The sequence below is a fragment of the Macaca thibetana genome, chromosome 3, assembly GCF_024542745.1.
Source record: "Macaca thibetana thibetana isolate TM-01 chromosome 3, ASM2454274v1, whole genome shotgun sequence".
Lineage (NCBI taxonomy): Eukaryota > Metazoa > Chordata > Mammalia > Primates > Cercopithecidae > Macaca > Macaca thibetana.
In genome coordinates, this window is record NC_065580.1 from 183,513,119 (window position 1) to 183,530,343 (window position 17,225).

The following is a 17,225-nucleotide window of genomic DNA, read 5'->3' on the forward strand; positions in this document are numbered from 1 at the left end:
CATCGCGGAAACCCTTTTGGAGAAATAGGTACCAAGGGATATTCGAGAGCATACTGACCACTATGGTGAAAAGAGAAAGAGCCTCAGACAAAAACTGGAAAGAAGCTTTCTGTGAAACTTCTCTGTGATATATGTATTCATTTCACATAGATAAAGCATTCTTTACGTTACGTTGCTTGGAAATTCTGTCATGAACGGTTCCGCGAAGGGACATTCAGGAGCACATTCAGGACTATGGTGAAAAACGAAATATCTTCAGATAAAAAACGGAAAGAAGCTTTCTGTGATTTTGCTTTTTGGTATGTTTATTCATCTCACGTAAATAAAGGTTTCTTTACATTATGCAGCTGGAAACTCCGTCGTGGATGGATCCAAGAAGGGACATTTTGGAGAACATTCAGGCCTATGATTAAAAAGGAAATAACTTGAGATAAAAACTGGAGAATAGCTTTCTGAGAATCTTCTTTGTGATGTGTGCATTTCATTCAGGGAATTATACCTCTTGTCTCCTAAGGCAGTGTTTGAACACCGTTCATGTAAAACCGAAAAAGTGATATTTCGGAGCGCATTTAAGACTATAGCAAAAAGTGAAACATCCACAAATAAAATAAAGAAAGAAGCATTCTAGGAAACAGCTCTCTCTCTGATATGTGCATTAATTTCACAGAGTTAAAGTTTACTCTACATTGCCCAGTTTGGAAACTCTGTCTTTGAGGAATATGTGAAGGGATATTAAGTCGCACCCAGAGGCCTCTGGTGAGCTAGGAAATGTCTTCCAATGGAAACTGCAGAGAAGATTTGTGAGCTACTGCTTTGTTATGTGAATATTCATCTCATAGAGTTAAACCATTCTTTGGATTGAGCAGTTTGACAACACTGTTTGTGTGGAATCTGAGGAAGGACATTTGGGAACGCTCTTTAGAATGTGGAGAAAGAAATATTCCCAGATAAAAACCAGAAGAGAGCTTTCTGTGACACTTCTATGTGTTGTGTGAATTCCTCTCACTCAGTTAAGCCTCTCTTTTCATTGAGCAGTTATGTAACCCTGTTTATGTTTAGCGTGTGAAGGGATATTCGGAAGTGCTTTGAGGCTTATGGTGAAAATTGAAATATGTTCAGACCAGAACTGGAGAGAAGCTTTCCGAGGAACTGCTTTGTGACGTGTGCATGCCACACACAGTGTTATACCTCTCTTTTCATACAGCATTGGGGAAACACTTTTGGAGAAAGAGGTACCAAGTGATATTCGGGAGCATGTTGATGCCTATGGGGAAAAGGGAAATAGCCTCAGAGAAAAACTGGAAAGAAGCTTTCTACGAAACTTCTCTGTGATATGTGTATTCATCTCACATACATAAAGTTTTCTTTACATTTCTCAGTTTGGAAACTCTGTCATGAATGGATCCAGTAAGGGACATTCGGGGGGACATTCAGGACTATGGTGAAAAAGGAAATATCTTCAGATAAAAACAGAAAGAAGCTTTCTGTGAATGTGCTTTTTGCTATGTTTATTCATCTCACGTTGGTAAAGCTTTCCTTACATTATGCAGCTTGGAAACTCCGTCATGGATGGATCTCTGAAGGGATAATCAGGATTACATTTGGGCCTGTGGTTAAAAAGGAAATATCATCAGATAAAAACTGGAGAGAAGCTTTCTGAGAAACTGTTTGGTGTGTGTGCATTCCAGGAAGCGAGTTATACTTTGCTTCTCATAAGGCACTGTTTGGACACTGTTCCTGGAAAACTAAAAAAGTTATATTCGGAGCACATTGAAGACTATGGAGAAAAGTGAAATGTCGTCAAATAAAGCTCGGAAGGAAACATTTCAAGAACCTGTTCTCTGACATGTCAATTCATTTCACAGAGTTAAAATTGACACTACATTTCCCAGTTGGAAAGTCTGTCTTTGAGGATTCTGTAAAGGGATGTTAAGTGGCAACTGGAGCCCTGTGGCGAGCAAGGAAATGTCTTCCGTTGAAAAATGGAGAGAAGCTTTCTGAGAAACTCTTTTATGATGCTTGTATTCACCTCATAGAGTTAAATCATTTTTCGGATTGAGCAGTTTGAAATCACTCTTTCTGTGGAATCTGAGAGAGGACATTTGGGAACTCTGTTTAGAATATCCTGAAAAGAAAATACACTCAGATAGAAACCAGAAGGAAGCTTTCTGTGAAACTGCTCTGTGTCGTGTGTATTCTGCTCACACAGTTAGGCTTCTCTTTTCATTCAGCAGTATTCTAACAGTGTTTTTGTTTAGTCTGCAAAGGGATATTCGGGAGCGCTTTGAGGCTTATGGTGAAAAAGGACATATCTTTGGATAGAAACTTGAGAGAAGCTTTCCAAGGAGCTGCTTTCTAACCTGTGCATTCCACTCACAGAACTACACCTTTCTTCTCATAGAGGATTGAGGAATCCCTTTTGGAGGAAAAGCTACCAAGGGACATTCGGGAGTATAGGGCAGGTATGGTGAAAAAGGATATATCCCCAGACAAAAACTGGAAAGAAGATTCCTGTGAAACTGCTTTGTGATAGATACATTTATTCATCTCACATAGATAAAACTTTCCTTATATTACGCAGTTTGGAAACTCCATCATGGACATATCCGCAAAGGAGCGTTCGGGAGCACATTCAGGCCTACAGTGAAAAAAGAGATATCTTCATATAAGCACTGGATAGAAGCTTTCTTAGAAACTGCTTTGTGATGTGTGCATTCCACTCAGGGAGTTATACCTCTTCTCTCATAAGGCAGTGGTTGAACACTGTTCCTGTAAAACCGAAAATGTAATATTTCGGAGTGCATGAAAGACTATGGTGAAGAGTGAAATAACCTGAATTAAAACACAGAAGGAAGCATTCCAAGAAACTGCTCTCTGACGTTTGCATTCATTTCAGAGAGGTAAAGCTTACTCTACATTTCCCAGTTTGGAAAGTCTGTCTTTGAGGATTCTGCGAAAGGATATTAAGTGGCAACCGGAGACCAGTGGTGAGCAAGGAAAAGCCTTCTGTTGAAATATGGAGAGAAGCTTTCTGAGCAACTGCTTGGTGATGTGAGTATGTATCTCATAGAGTTAAACCAATCTTTGGATTGAGCAGTTTGAAATCACTTTTTCTGTGGAACCTGAGAAAGGATATTTGGGAACGCTCTTAAGAATACACTGTAAAAGAAATACCGGGCAATAAAAACCAGAAGGAAGATTTTGTGAAACTGCCCTGTGTCATGTGAACTCCACTGGTACAGTTAAGCTTCTGTTTTCAATGAGCAGTATTCTAAAACTGTTTTAGTTTAGTTAGCTAAGGGATACTCGGGAGAGCTTTGAGGCTTATGGTGAAAAAGGAAATATTTCCAGAGAGAAACTGCAGAGAAGTTTTTCGAGGATCCGCTTTGTGACGTGTGCATACCACTCACAGAGTTATACTTTTCTTCTCAAAGAGGATTGGGAAATCCCTTTTGGAGAAAAAGCTACCAGGGAACATTCAGGAGTATATGGATGGCCAAGGTGGAAAAGGAAATATCCTCAGACAAAAACTGAAAAGAAGATTTCTGTGAAACTGCTTTGTGATAGACATGTCTACTCACGTAACATAGATAAAACTTTCTTTCTATTACACAGTTTTGAAACGTCATCATGAATGGATTTGCAAAGGGACATTCAGGAGCACATTCAAGCCAATGATGAAAAAGGAAATATCTTCAGATAAAAACTGGAGAGAAGCTTTCTGAGAAACTGCTCTGTGATGTGTGCATTCCACTCAGGGAGTTTTACCTCTTTTCTCATATGACAGTGATAGAACACCGTTCTTGTAAAACCAAAAAGTGATATTTCAGAGCGCATTGAAGACTATGGCAAAAAGTGAAATATCCTCAAATAAAACCCAGAAAGAAGCGTTCCAAGAAACTGCTCTCTGATATGTGCATTTATTTCACAGAGTTAAAGCTTACTCTACATTGCCCAGTTTGGAAGCTCTGTCTTTGAGGGATCTGTGAAGGGATATTAAGTGGCGCCCAGAGGCTTGTGGTGAGCAAGGAAACATCTTCTGATGAAAACTGGAGAGAAGCTTTCTGAGCAACTGATTTGTGATCTGTGCATTCATCTCATAGAGTTAAACCATTCTTTGGATTGAGAAGTTTGAAATCACTGTCTTTGTGGAATCTGAGGAAGGACATTTGGGAACACTCCTTAGAAAATGGAGAAAGATATATCCTCAGGTAAAATCCAGAAGGAAGCTTTCTGTGAAACTGCTTTGTGTCGTCTTAATTTCTCTCTCTCAGTTAAGCCTCCCTTTTTATTGAGTAGTTTTCTAACCCTGTTTATGTTTAGCATGTGAAGGGATATTCGGGAGTGCTGAGGCTTACGGTGAAAAAGGAAATATATTCAGACCGAAACTGGAAAGAAACTTCCCGAGGAACTGCCTTGTGACGTGTGCATTCCACTCGCAATGTTGTACCTCTCTTCCAACACAGCATCGAGGAAACCCTTTTGGAGAAAAAGGTATCAAGGGATATTTGGGAGCATATTGATGCATATGGAGAAAAGAGAAATAGATTCACACAAAAACTGGAAAGAAGCTTTCTGTGAAACTGTTCTGTGCTATGTGTATTCATCTCACATATATAAAGCTTTCTCTACATTACGCTGCTTGGAAACTCTGTCATGGACAGATCCGTGAAGTGACATTCAGGAGCACATGCAGGACTGTGGTGAAAAAGGAAATAACTCTAGATAAAAACTGGAAAGATTTCTGTGGTTATGTTTTTTGCAATGTTTATTCATCTCACATAGATAAAGCTTTCTTTACCTTTTGCAGCTTAGAAACACTGTCATGGATGGGTCGGCGAAGGGACATTCGGGAGCACATTCAGGACTATGGGCAAAATCGAAATATCTTCAGATAAAACTGGACAGAAGCTTTTGGAGAAACTGCCTTGTGATGTGTGCATTCCACTCAGGGTATTATACCTCTTTTCTCATAAGGCAGTGTTTGAACACTGTTCCTGTAAAATCAAAAAAGTGATATTTCGGAGAGCATTGAGGACTATGGAGAAAAGTGAGATATCCTCAAATAAAACCCAGAAAGAAGTGTTCCAAGAAACTGCTCTCTGATATGTATATTCATGTCACAGAGTTAAAACTTACTCTACATTGCCCAATTTGGATACTGCATCTTTGAGGAATCTGTGAAGGGATATTAAGTGGTGCCCAGAGGCCTGTGGTGAGCAAGGAAACGTCTTCCATTGAAAACTGGAGAGAAGCTTTCTGAATAACTGCTTCGTGACGTGTGTATTCATCTCATAGAGTTAAGTCATTCTTGGAATTAAGCAGTTTGAAATCACTGCTTCTGTGGAACCTGAGAAAGGAACTTTGGGAATGCTCTTTACAATATGCTGAAAAATAATACCTTCAGATAAAAACCAGAACCAAGCTTCGTGTGAAACTTCTCTGTGTCGTGTGAATTTCACTCGCCCAATTAAGTTTCACTTTTCATTGAGTAGTTTCCTAACACTGTTTATGTTTAGTGTGCATAGGAATATTTGGGAAAACTTTGAGGCTTACAGTGAAAAAGGAAATATGTTCTGATAGAAACTGGAGAGAAACTTTCCGAGGTGCTGCTTTGTGACATGTGCATTTCACTCACAGTGTTATGCCTCTCTTCTCATACAGCATCTAGGAAACCCTTTCTGTGAAACTGTTCTTAGATGTGTGTATTCATCTCACATAGATAAATCTTTCTCTACATTTCACAGCTTGGAAACTATGTCACGGATGGATCCACAAAGGGATATTAGCGAGCACATTCAGGACTATGGTGAAAAAGGAAATATCTTCAGATAAAAACTGGAAAGAAGCTTTCTGTGAATCTGGTTTTTGCTGTATTTATTCATCTCACACAGATAAACTTTCTTTATATTACGCAGTTTGGAAACTCCATCAAGGACGGATCCACGACAGGATATTCGAAATCGCATTCAGGCCTATGGTGAAAAAGAAAATGTATTCAGATAAAAACTATATTTCTCAGAAAGATGCTTTGTGAGAAACTGCTTTGTGATGTGCGTATTACAATCAGGAAGTTATACCTCTTTTCTCATAAGTCAGTGTTTGAACACTGTTCCTGTAAACCGAAAAAGTGGTATTTTGGAGTTCATTGAAGACTATGGTGAAAAGTGATATATCCTCAAATAAAACCTAGAAAGAAGATTTCCAAGAAACTTCTCTCTGATATGTGCATTCATTTTACAGAGATAAAGCTTACTCTACATTGCCCAGTTTGCAAATTCTGTCTTTCAGAAATCTATGAAGGGATATTAAGTGGTGCCCATTCGCCTGTGGTGAGCAAGGAAATGTCTTCTGTTGAAAACTGCAGAGAAGCTTTATAAGCAACTGCTTTGAGATGTGTGTATTCATCTCATAGAGTTAAATCATTCTTTGAATTGAGCAGTTTGAATTCACTACTTCTATGGAATCTGAGGAGGGACCTTTGGGAATGATCTTTGGAATTTGGAGAAAGACATATCCTCAGATAAAACCCAGAAAGAATCTTTCTGTGAAACTGCTGTGTTTTGTGTGAATTCCTCTTGCTCAGTTAAGCTTCTATCTTCATGAACAGTTTTCTAACTTTGTTCATGTTTCACCTATGAAGGGATATATGGGAGCAGTTTGAGGCTTATGGTGAAAAAGAAAATATGTTCAGACAGAAACTGGAGAGAAGCTTTCCGTGGAACTACTTTGTGATGTGTGCATTCCATTCACACTGTTATAACTTTCTTCTCATACAGCATCGGGGAAACCCTTTCTGTGACACTGTTCTGTGATGTGTGTATTCATCTCACATAGATAAAGCTTTCTCTACATTATGCAACTTGGAAACTCTGTCGTGGATGAATCCGTGAAGGGATATTCGGGAGCATATTCAGGACAATGTTGAAAAAGGAAATATCTTCAGATAAAAACTGGAAAGAATCATTCTGTGAATTTGCTTTTTGTTATGTTTATTCATCTCATATAGAGAAAACTTTCTTTATATTATGCAGTTTGGAAACTGTGTCATGAACGAATCCGCAAAGGGATATTCAAAAGCGAATTCAGGCCTATGGTGGAAAAGGAAATTACTTCAGAAAACAACTGGAGAGAAGCTTTCTGAGAAACTGTTCTGTGATGTGTGCATTCCACTCAGTGAGTTATACCTCTTTTCTCATAAGGCAGTGTTTGAACAGGTTTCCTGTAAAACCAAAAAGTGATATTTCGGAGCGCATTGAAGACTATGGTGAAAATTAAACTATCTTCAAATAAAATCCAGAAAGAAGCATGCCAGGAAACTGCTGTCAGATGTGTGCATTCATTTCACAGAGGTAAAGCTTACTCGATGTTGCCAAGTTTGGAAACTCTATTTTTGAGAAATCTGTGAAGGGATATTAAGTGGCGCCTGGAGGCTTGTGGTGAGCAAGGAAACGTCTTCCGATGAAAACTGGAGAGAACCTTTTGAGCAACTGCTTTGTGATGTGTGTATTCATCTCATAGAGTTAAACCATTGTTTGGATTGAGCAGTTTGAAATCACTGTTCTGGTGGAATATGAGAAAGGACATTTGGGAAAGCTCTTAAGAGTATGCTGAAAAAGAAGTACCCTCCAATAAAAATCAGAAGAATGCTTTGTGTAAAACTGCTCTCGGTCATGTGAATTCCACATGCACAGTTAAGCTTCTGTTTTCATTAAGCAGTGTTGTTACACTGCTTTTGTTTAGTTAGCTAAGGGATATTCTGGAGTGCTTTGAGCCTTATGGTGAAAACGGAAATATCTTCAGATAGACACTGGAGAGAAGATTTCCGTGTAGCTGCTTTGTGACGTGTGAATTCCACTCACAGAGTTATACTTTTCTTCTCATAGAGGATTGGGGAATCCCATTTGGAGGAAAAGCTACCAGGGGACATTCGGGAGTACATGGACGGCTATGGTGAAAAAGGAAATATTCTCAGACAAAAACTGGAAAGAAGCTTTCTGTGAAACTGCTTTTTGATAGCTATGTTTATTCATCTCACAAAGATAAATCTTTCTTCCTATTACGCAGTTTTGAAATGCCGTCATGGACAGATCCGTGAAGGGACATTTAGGAGCACATTCAGGCCTATGGTGAAATAGAAAATATCTTCAGATAAAAACTGGAGAGAAGCCTTCTGAGAAACTGCTTTGTGATGTGTGCATTCCGCTCAAGGAGTTATGCCTCTTTTCTCATAAGGCAGTGTTTGAACACTGTTCCTGTAAAACCGAAAAAGTGATATTTCGGAGTGCATTGAAGACTATGGCGAAAAGTGAGATATCCTCAAATAAAACCCAGAAAGAAGCGTTCCAATAAACTGCTCTCTGATATGTGCATTCATTTTACAGAGATAAAGCTTACACTACATTGCCGAGTTTGGAAACTCTATCTTTGAGGAATCTGTGAAGTGATAGTAAGGGCGCCCGGAGGCCTTTGGTGAGCATGGAAACGTCTTCCATTGAAAACTGGAGGGAAGCTTTCTGAGCAACTTCTTTGTGATGTGTGTAATCATCTCATAGAGTTAAATCATACTTTGAATTGAGCCATTTGATATCACGCATTTTTGGAATCTGAGGAAGGACGTTTGGGAATACTCTTTAGAATATGGAGAAAGAAATATAATCAGATAAACAAAAGTAAGAAGCTTTCTGTGAAACTACTATTTGTCGTGTGAATTCCTATCACTCAGTAAAGCTTCTCTTTTCATTGAACAATTGTCGAAAACTGTTCTTTGTTAGCGTGTGAAGGCATATTCGGGAGCGTTTGAAGCTTATGGAGAAAAAGGAAATATGTTCAGATAGAAACTGGAGAGAAGCATTCTGAGGAACTTCTTTTTGACGTGTGCATTCCACTCACAGTGTTATACCTCTCTTCTCATACAGATCGGGGAAACCTTTTTGGAGAAAAAGGTACCAAGAGATATTTGGGGGCATATTAATGCCTAGGGTGAAAAGGGAAATAGCCTGAGACAGAAACTGGATAGAAACTTTCGGTGAAACTACTCTGTACTATGTGTATTCATCTCACAGAGAGAAAACTTTCTTACATCATGCGGCTTCGAAACTCTGTCATGGGCAGATCCGTGAAGGGACATTCGGGGGCACATTCAGGACTATGGTGAAAAAGGAAATATCTTCGGATAAAACTGGAAAGAAGCTTTTTGTGAATGTGCTTTTTGCTATGTTTATTCATTTCACGTAGATAATGGTTTCTTTACATTACGCAGCTTGGAAACCCTGTCATAGATGGATTCGTGAATGGCATTCAGGACCACATTTGGGACTATGGTGAAAAGCAAAATATCTTCAGATAAAAACCAGAAGTTTCTGTGAAACTGCTATGTGTGGTGTGAATTACTCTCGCTCAGTTAAGCTTCTCTTTTCATTGAACAGTTTTCTAACACTGTTTATGTTTAGCATGTGAAGGGATATTCAGGAGCGCTTTGAGACTCAAGGTGAAAAAGGAAATATGTTCAGTTAGAAACTGCATAGAAGCTTTCCGAGAAATTGCTTTGTGATGTGTTCATTTCACTCAGGGAATTATACCTCTTTTCTCATAAGGCAGTGTTTGAACACTGTTCCTGTTAAAAGAAAAAGTGATATTTCAGAGCACATTGAAGACTATGGCGAAAAGTGATATATCCTCAAATAAAACAGAGAAAAAAGCATTCCAAGAAACTGTTCTCGGATATGTGCATTCATTTCACAGAGGTAAAGCTTAGTCTACATTCCCTAGTTTGGAAATTCTGTCCTTGAGATATCTGCGAAGGGATATTAAGTGGTGCCCGGAAGCCTGTGGTGAGCAAGGAAACATTTTATGTTGAAAACTTGAAAAAGCATTCTGAACAACCGCTTTGTGATGTATGTATTCATCTCACAGTGTTAAATCATACTTTGGATTGAGCAGTTTGAAATCACTGTTTCTGTGGAATCTGAGGAAGGACATTTGGGAACGCTCTTTAAAATATGGAGAAAGAAATATCTTCAGATTAAAAAAAAAAGAAGGAAGCTTTCTGTGAAACTACTATGTGTTGTGTGAATTTCTCTCGCTCAGTTAAGCTTCTCTTTTCATTGAACAATTTTCTAATACTGTTTATGTTTATCATGTGAAGGGATATTCGGGAGTGATTTGAGGCTTATGGTGAAAAAGGAAATATGTGCAGATAAAAACTGGAGAGAAGCTTTCTGAGGAACTGCTTTGTGACGTGTGCATTCCACTCACAGTGTTATACCTCTCTTCTCATACAGTATTAGGGAAATCCTTTTGGAGAAAAAGATACTAAGAGATATTCAGAGGCACATTAACGCCTATGGTGAAAAGGGAAATAACCTCAGACAGAAACTGGAAAGAAGCTTTCTGTGAAACTCATAGATAAAGCTGTCTTTAAATTATGCGGTTTGGAATCTCTGTCATGCAGGGATCTGCGAAGGGACATTCAGTAGCACATTCAGGACTATGGTGAAAAAGGAAATGTCTTCAGATTAAAATTGGAAAGAAGGTTTCTGTGAATCTTCTTTTTGCTATGTTTATTCATCTCACATAGATAAAGTTTCCTTTATATTACATAGCTTGGAAACACCGTCATGGATGGATCCACTAAGTTACATTCGGGACCACCTTCAGGACTACGGTGAAAAAGGAAATATCTTCAGATAAAAACTGGGGAGAAGCTTTCTGAGAAACTGCTTTGTGATGTGTGCCTTCCACTCAGGGAGTTATACCACTTTTCTCCTAAGGCAGTGTTTGAATACTGGTCCTGTAAAACCGAAAAATTGATATTTTGGAGTGCATTGAGGACTCTGGCGAAAAGTGACAAATTCTGAATTAGAAACAAGAAAGAAGTGTTCCAAGAAACCGTTCGTGGATATGTGCATTCATTTTACAGAGGTAAAGCTTACTCTACATTGCCCAGTTTGGAAATTCTGTCTCTGAGAAATCTGTGAAGGGATATTAAGTGGCGCCTGGAGGCTTGTGGTGAGCAAGGAAACGTCTACCATTGAAAACTGGAGAAAAGCTTTCTGAGAATCTGCTTTGTGACGTGTGTATTCATCTCATAGAGATAAATCATTCTTTGGATTAAGCAGTTTGAAATCACTGTTTCTCTGGAATCTGAGGAAGGATATTTGGTAATGCTCTTTAGAATATGGAGAAAGAAATATCCTACATAAAAACCAGAAGGAAGCTTTCTGTGAAACTTGTATGTGTCGTTTCAACTCCTCTCTCTCACCAAAGTTGCTCTTTCCATTGAGCAGTTTTCTAACACTGTTTATGTTTTACTTACAATGGGATTTTCAGGAGCGCTTTGAGGCTTACAGTGAAAAAGGAAATATGTGCAGATCAAAACTGGAGAGAAGCTTTCCAAGGAACTGCTTTGTGACATGTGCATTCCACTCATAGTGTTATACCTCTCTTCTCTTACAGCATCAGGGAAACCCCTTTGGGGAAAAATTGACCAAGGGATATCCAGGAGCATATTGATGCCTATGGTGAAAAAGGAAATAACCTCAGACAAAAACTGGAAAGAAGCTTTCTGTGAAACTGTTCTGTGATATGTGTATTCATGTCACATATATAAAGCTTTCTATACATTACACAGCTTGGAAACTCTATCATGGACAGATCCGAAAAGGGACATTCGGGAGCACATTAAGGACTATGGTGAATGGGGAAGTATAATCAGACAAAAACTGGAGAGAAGCTTTTTGTGAATCTTCTTTTTGCTATGTTTATTCATCTCACACAGACAAAGCTTTTGTTACATTACACAGCTTTCAAATTCCATCATGGACGGATCCGCGAAGGGGTATTCGGGATCAGTTTCAGTCCTATGGTGAAAAAGGAAATGTCTTCAGAATAAAACTGGAGAGAAGCTTTCTGAGAAACTGCTTTGTGATGTGGCCATTCCACTCAGAGAATTATAGCTCTTTTCTCCTAAGGCAGTGTTTGAACACTGTTCCTGTAAAACCGAAAAAGTGATATTTCGGAATGCATTGAAGAATATGGCAAAAAGTGAAATATCATCAAATAAAATCTAGAAAGAAACTTTCCAAGAAATTACTCTTTGATATTAGCATTCACTTCACAGAGTGAAAGCTTACTCTACATTGCCCACTTTGGAAAATCTGTCTTTGACGAATGTGCAAGGGGATATTAAGTGGCACCCAGAGGCCTGTGGTGAGAAAGTAAGTCTCTTCCATTGAAAACTGTAGAGAAGTTTTTGAGCAACTGCCTTTCATGTGTGGTTTCATCTCATAGAGTTAAATCATACTTTGGATTGAGCAGTTTGAAATCACTGTTTCTGTGGAACCTGAAGAGGGACATCTGGGAACGCTCTTTAGAATATGTTGAAAAAGAAATAAACTCAGATAAAAACCACAAGTAAGCTTTTTGTGAAACTGCTCTGAATCGTGCAAATTCCCCTCACACAATTAAGCTTCTCTTTTCATTGAGCAGCATTGTACCATTGTTTTTGTTTAGTCTGCAAAGGGATATTCGGGAGCACTTTGAAGTTTATGGTGAAAACGGAAATATCTTCAGATAGAAACTGGAGAGAAGCTTTCCGAGGAGTTGCTTTGTGACGTGTGCATTTCACTCACAGAGTTATACTTTTCTTCTCATAGAGGATTGGGGAATACCTTTCAGAGAAAAGGCTGCCAAGGGACATTCAGGAGCATATGGACGGCTATGGTGAAAAAGGAATTATGCTCAAACAAAAACTGGAAAGAAACTTTCTGTGAAACTGCTTTGTGATAGATATATTTATTCATCCCACATAGATAATACTTTCTTTATATAATGCAGTTTGGAAACTCTGTCATGGACGGATCCACAAAGGGATATTCAGGAGCACATTCAGGACTATGGTGAAAATGGAAATATCTTCTGATAAATCCAGAGAGAAACTTTCTGAGAAACTGCTTTGTGATGTGTGCATTCCACTCAGGGAGTTATACCTCTTTTCTCGTAAGGTGGCATTTGAACACTGTTCCTGTAAAACGGAAAAAGTGATATTTCAGAGCACATTGAGGACTACGGCGAAAAGTGAAATATCCCCCCCAAAAAAAAAACACAGAAAGAAGAGTTCCAAGAAACTGCTCTCTGATACGTGTTTTCATTTCACAGAGTTAAAGCTTACTCTACATTGCCCAGTTTGGAGACTCCCTCTTTGAGGAATCAGAAAAAATGATATTAAGTGGCACCCAGAGGCCTGTGGTGAGCAAGGAAATGTCTTCTGTTGAAAACTGGAGAGAGGCTTTCTGAGCATCTGCTTTGTGATGTGTGTATTCGTCTCATAGAGTTAAATCTTTCCTTGAATTGAGAATATGCTGAAAAAGAAATATCTTCCGATAAAAACCAGAAGGAAGTTTTGTGTGAAACTGCTCTGTGTAGTGTGAATTTCATTCACACAGTTAAGCTTCTCTTTTCATTGAGCAGTTTTCTAACACTGTTTATATTTGACCTGCGAAGAGATTATCAGGAATGCTTTGAGGCTTACTTTGGAAAAGGAAGTATGTTCTGATAGAGACTGGAGAGAAGCTTTCCGAGGAGCTGCTTTGTGACGTGTGTATTCCACTCACAGAGTTATACTTTTCTTCTCATAGAGGATTGGGGAATCCCTTTTGGCAAAAACGCTACCAAGGGACATTCGGGAGTATATGGACGGCAATGGTGGAAAAGGAAATATCCTGACAAAAACTGAAAAGAAGCTTTCTGTGAAACTGCTTTGTGATAGATATGTTTATTCATCTCACATAGGTAAAACTTTCCTTCTATTATGCAGTTTTGAAACGTCGTCATGGACAAATTCATGAAGGGACATTCTGGAGCACATTCAGGCCAATGGTGAAAAAGGAAGTATCTTTAGATAAAAACTGGAGAGAAGCTTTCTGAGAAACTACTTTGTGATGTGTGCATTCCATTCAGCGAGTTTTACCTCTTTTCTCATAAGGCAGTGTTTCAACACTGTTCCTGTAAAACTAAAAAAATGATATTTTGGAGCGCATTGAAGACTATGGAGAAAAGAGAACTCTCTTCAAATAAGTGCTTAATGGAAAGAGAAGCTTAAATGAGCGAGAGGAATTCACACGACACATAGCAGTTTCACAGAAAGCTTCCTTCTGGTTTTTATCAGAAGATATTTCTTTCTCCATATTCTAAAGAGTGTTCCCAAATGTCCTTCCTCAGATCCCACAGGAACAGTGATTTCAAACTGCTCAATCCAAAGAATGATTTAACTCTATGAGATGAATACACACGTCACAAGGTAGTTTCTCAGAAAGGTTCCCTCCAGTTTTCAACGGAAGACATTTCCTTGCTCACAACAGGCCTCCAGGTGCCACTTAATACAACTTCGCACATTCTTCAAACACAGTGTTTCCAAACTGGACCATGTAGAGTAAGCGTTAACTCCGTGAAGTGAATGCAAATATCAGACAGCAGTTTCTTGGGACGTTTCTTTCTGGGTTTTATTTGAGGACAGTTCACTTTTCCCCATGGTTTTCAATGCACTAGAAAATATAACATTTTTGGTTTTACAGGAACAGTGTTCAAACACTGCCTTATGAGAAAGGAGTTATAACACCATGAGTGGAATGCATACATCACAAAGCAGTTTCTCAGGATTATTTCTGAAGATATTTCCTTTTTCACCATTGGCCTGAATGTGCTCCTGAATGTCCATTCATGGTTCCGTCCATGATGGAGTTTCCAAGCTCTGTAATATAAAGAAAGCTTTATCTATGTGAGATGAATAAACATAGCAATAAGCAGACTGTCAGAAAGCTTCTTTCCATTTTTTATCTGAATATATTACCTTTTTCACCATAGTCCATAATGTTCTCCTGAATGTCATTTCACGGATCCGTCCATGACAGTTTGCAAGCTTCATAATGTAAAGAAAGCTTTATCTATGTGAGATGAATACACATATCACAGAGCAGTTTCATAGAAAGCTTCTTTCCAGTTTTTATCTGATACTCTTTCCCTTTTCACCATAGGCATCAAATAGCTCCCAGATATCCCTTGGTACCTTATTCTCCTAAAGGGTTTCCCCAATGCTGTATGAGAAGAGAGGTACAATACTGTGGGTGACATGCACACATCACAAAGCAGTTCCTCGGAAAGCTTCTCTCCAGTTTCTATCTGAACATATTTCCTTTCTCAGTGTAAGACTCAAAGCGCTTCTGAATATCACTTCACACGCTAAACATAAAGAGTGTTAGAAAACTCTTCAATGAAAAGGGAAGCTTAACTGAGTGGAAGGAATTCACACGACACACAGCGGTTTCACAGAAAGCTTCCTTCTGGTTTTCATCTAAGGATATTTCTTTCTCCATATTCCAAAAAGCGGTCCCAAAGGTCCTTCCTGAGATACCACAGAAATAGTGATTTCAAACTGCTCCATCCAAAGAATGGTTTAACTCTATGAGATATATACACACATCACAAAGCAGTTGCTCAGAAAGCTTCTCTCCATTTTAATGGGAAGACATTTCCTTGCTCACCACAGGCCTCCTGGATGCCACTTAATATCTCTTCGTATATTCTTCAAAGACAGAGTTTGCAAACTGGGCAGTGTGGAGTATGCTTTAATTCTGTGAAGTGAATGCATATATCAGAGAGCAGTTTCTTGGAATGTTTCTTTCCGGGTTTTACTTGAGGATAGTTCACTTTTCACCACAGTCTTCAATGCACTCCGAAATATCACTTTTTCAGTTTTACAAGAACAGTGTTCAAACACTGCCTTATGAGAAAAGAGGTATAACTCCCTGAGTGGAATGCACACATCACAAAGCAGTTCCTCAGAAAGCTTCCCTCCATTTTCTATCTGAAGAAATTTCCTTTTACACAGTAAGCCTGAAAGTGCTCCCGAATATCCCTTTGCACGCTAAACATAAACAGTATGAAAACTGGTCAATGCAAGAGAACCTTAACTGAGTGAGAGGAATTCAACGATACATAGCAGTTTCACAGAAACTGTCCTTCTTGTTTTTATCTGAGGATATTTAGTTCTCTATATTCTAAAGAGTGTTCCCAATTGTCCTTCCTTAGACTCCACAGAAACAGTGATTTCAAACTACTCAATCCAAAGAATGGTTTAACTCTATGAGGTGAATACACACATCACAATGTAGTTGCTCAGAAACCTTCTCTCCAGTTTTCAAAGGAAGACATTTCCTTGCTCACCACAGACCTCTGGGAGCCACTTAATAACCCTTCACAGATTCCTCAAAGACAAAGATTCCAAACTGAACAATGTAGAGTAAGCTTTAATTCTGTGAAATGAATGCAAATATCTGAGAGCAGTTTCTTGGAACGCTTCTTTCTGTGTTTTATTTGAGGAGAGTTCTCTTTTCACCATAGTGTTCAATGCACTACGAAATAACATATTTTCAGTTTTACAGGAAAAGTGTTGAAACACTGCCTTATGAGAAAAGAGGTACATCTCCCTGAGTGGAATGCACACATCACAAAGCAGTTTCTCAGAAATCTTCTCTCCAATTCTTATATGAAGAGATTTCCATTTTCACCATAGGCCTGAAGGTGCTCCCGAATGTCCCTTTGCAGTTCTGTCCTTGACGGAGTTTCCAAACTGCATAATGTAAAGAAAGTTTTATCCATGTGAGATGAATAAACATATCTATCACAAAGCAGTTTCCCAGATAGCTTCTTTTCTGTTTCTGTCTGAGGGTAATTCCTGTTTCACAATAGCCATCTATATACGCCTGAATGTCCCTTGGTTACTTTTTCTCCAAAAGGGATTCCCAAATCCTTTATGAGAAGAAAGGTATAAATCTGTGATTGCAATGCACACGTCACAAAGCAGCTCCTCAGAAAGCTTCTCTCTAGTGTCTATCTGAAGATATTTCCATTTTCACCGTAAGCCTTTTTTATGGTGAAAAAGGGAATATGTTCAGATAGAAACTGGAGAGAGGCTTTCCGAGGAAGTACTTTGTGACCAGTGCATTTCACTCACAGTGTTATACCTCTCTTTTCACATAGGATTGGGGAGTCCCTTTTGGAGAAAAAGATAAAAAGGGACATTCGGGTGTATATGCATGGCTATTGTGAAAAAGGAAATATCCTCAGAGAAAAACTGGAAAGAAGCTTTTTGTGAATCTGCTTTTTGCTATGTTTATTCATCTCACATAGATAAAGGTTTCTTTATGTTACACAGCTTGGAAACACTG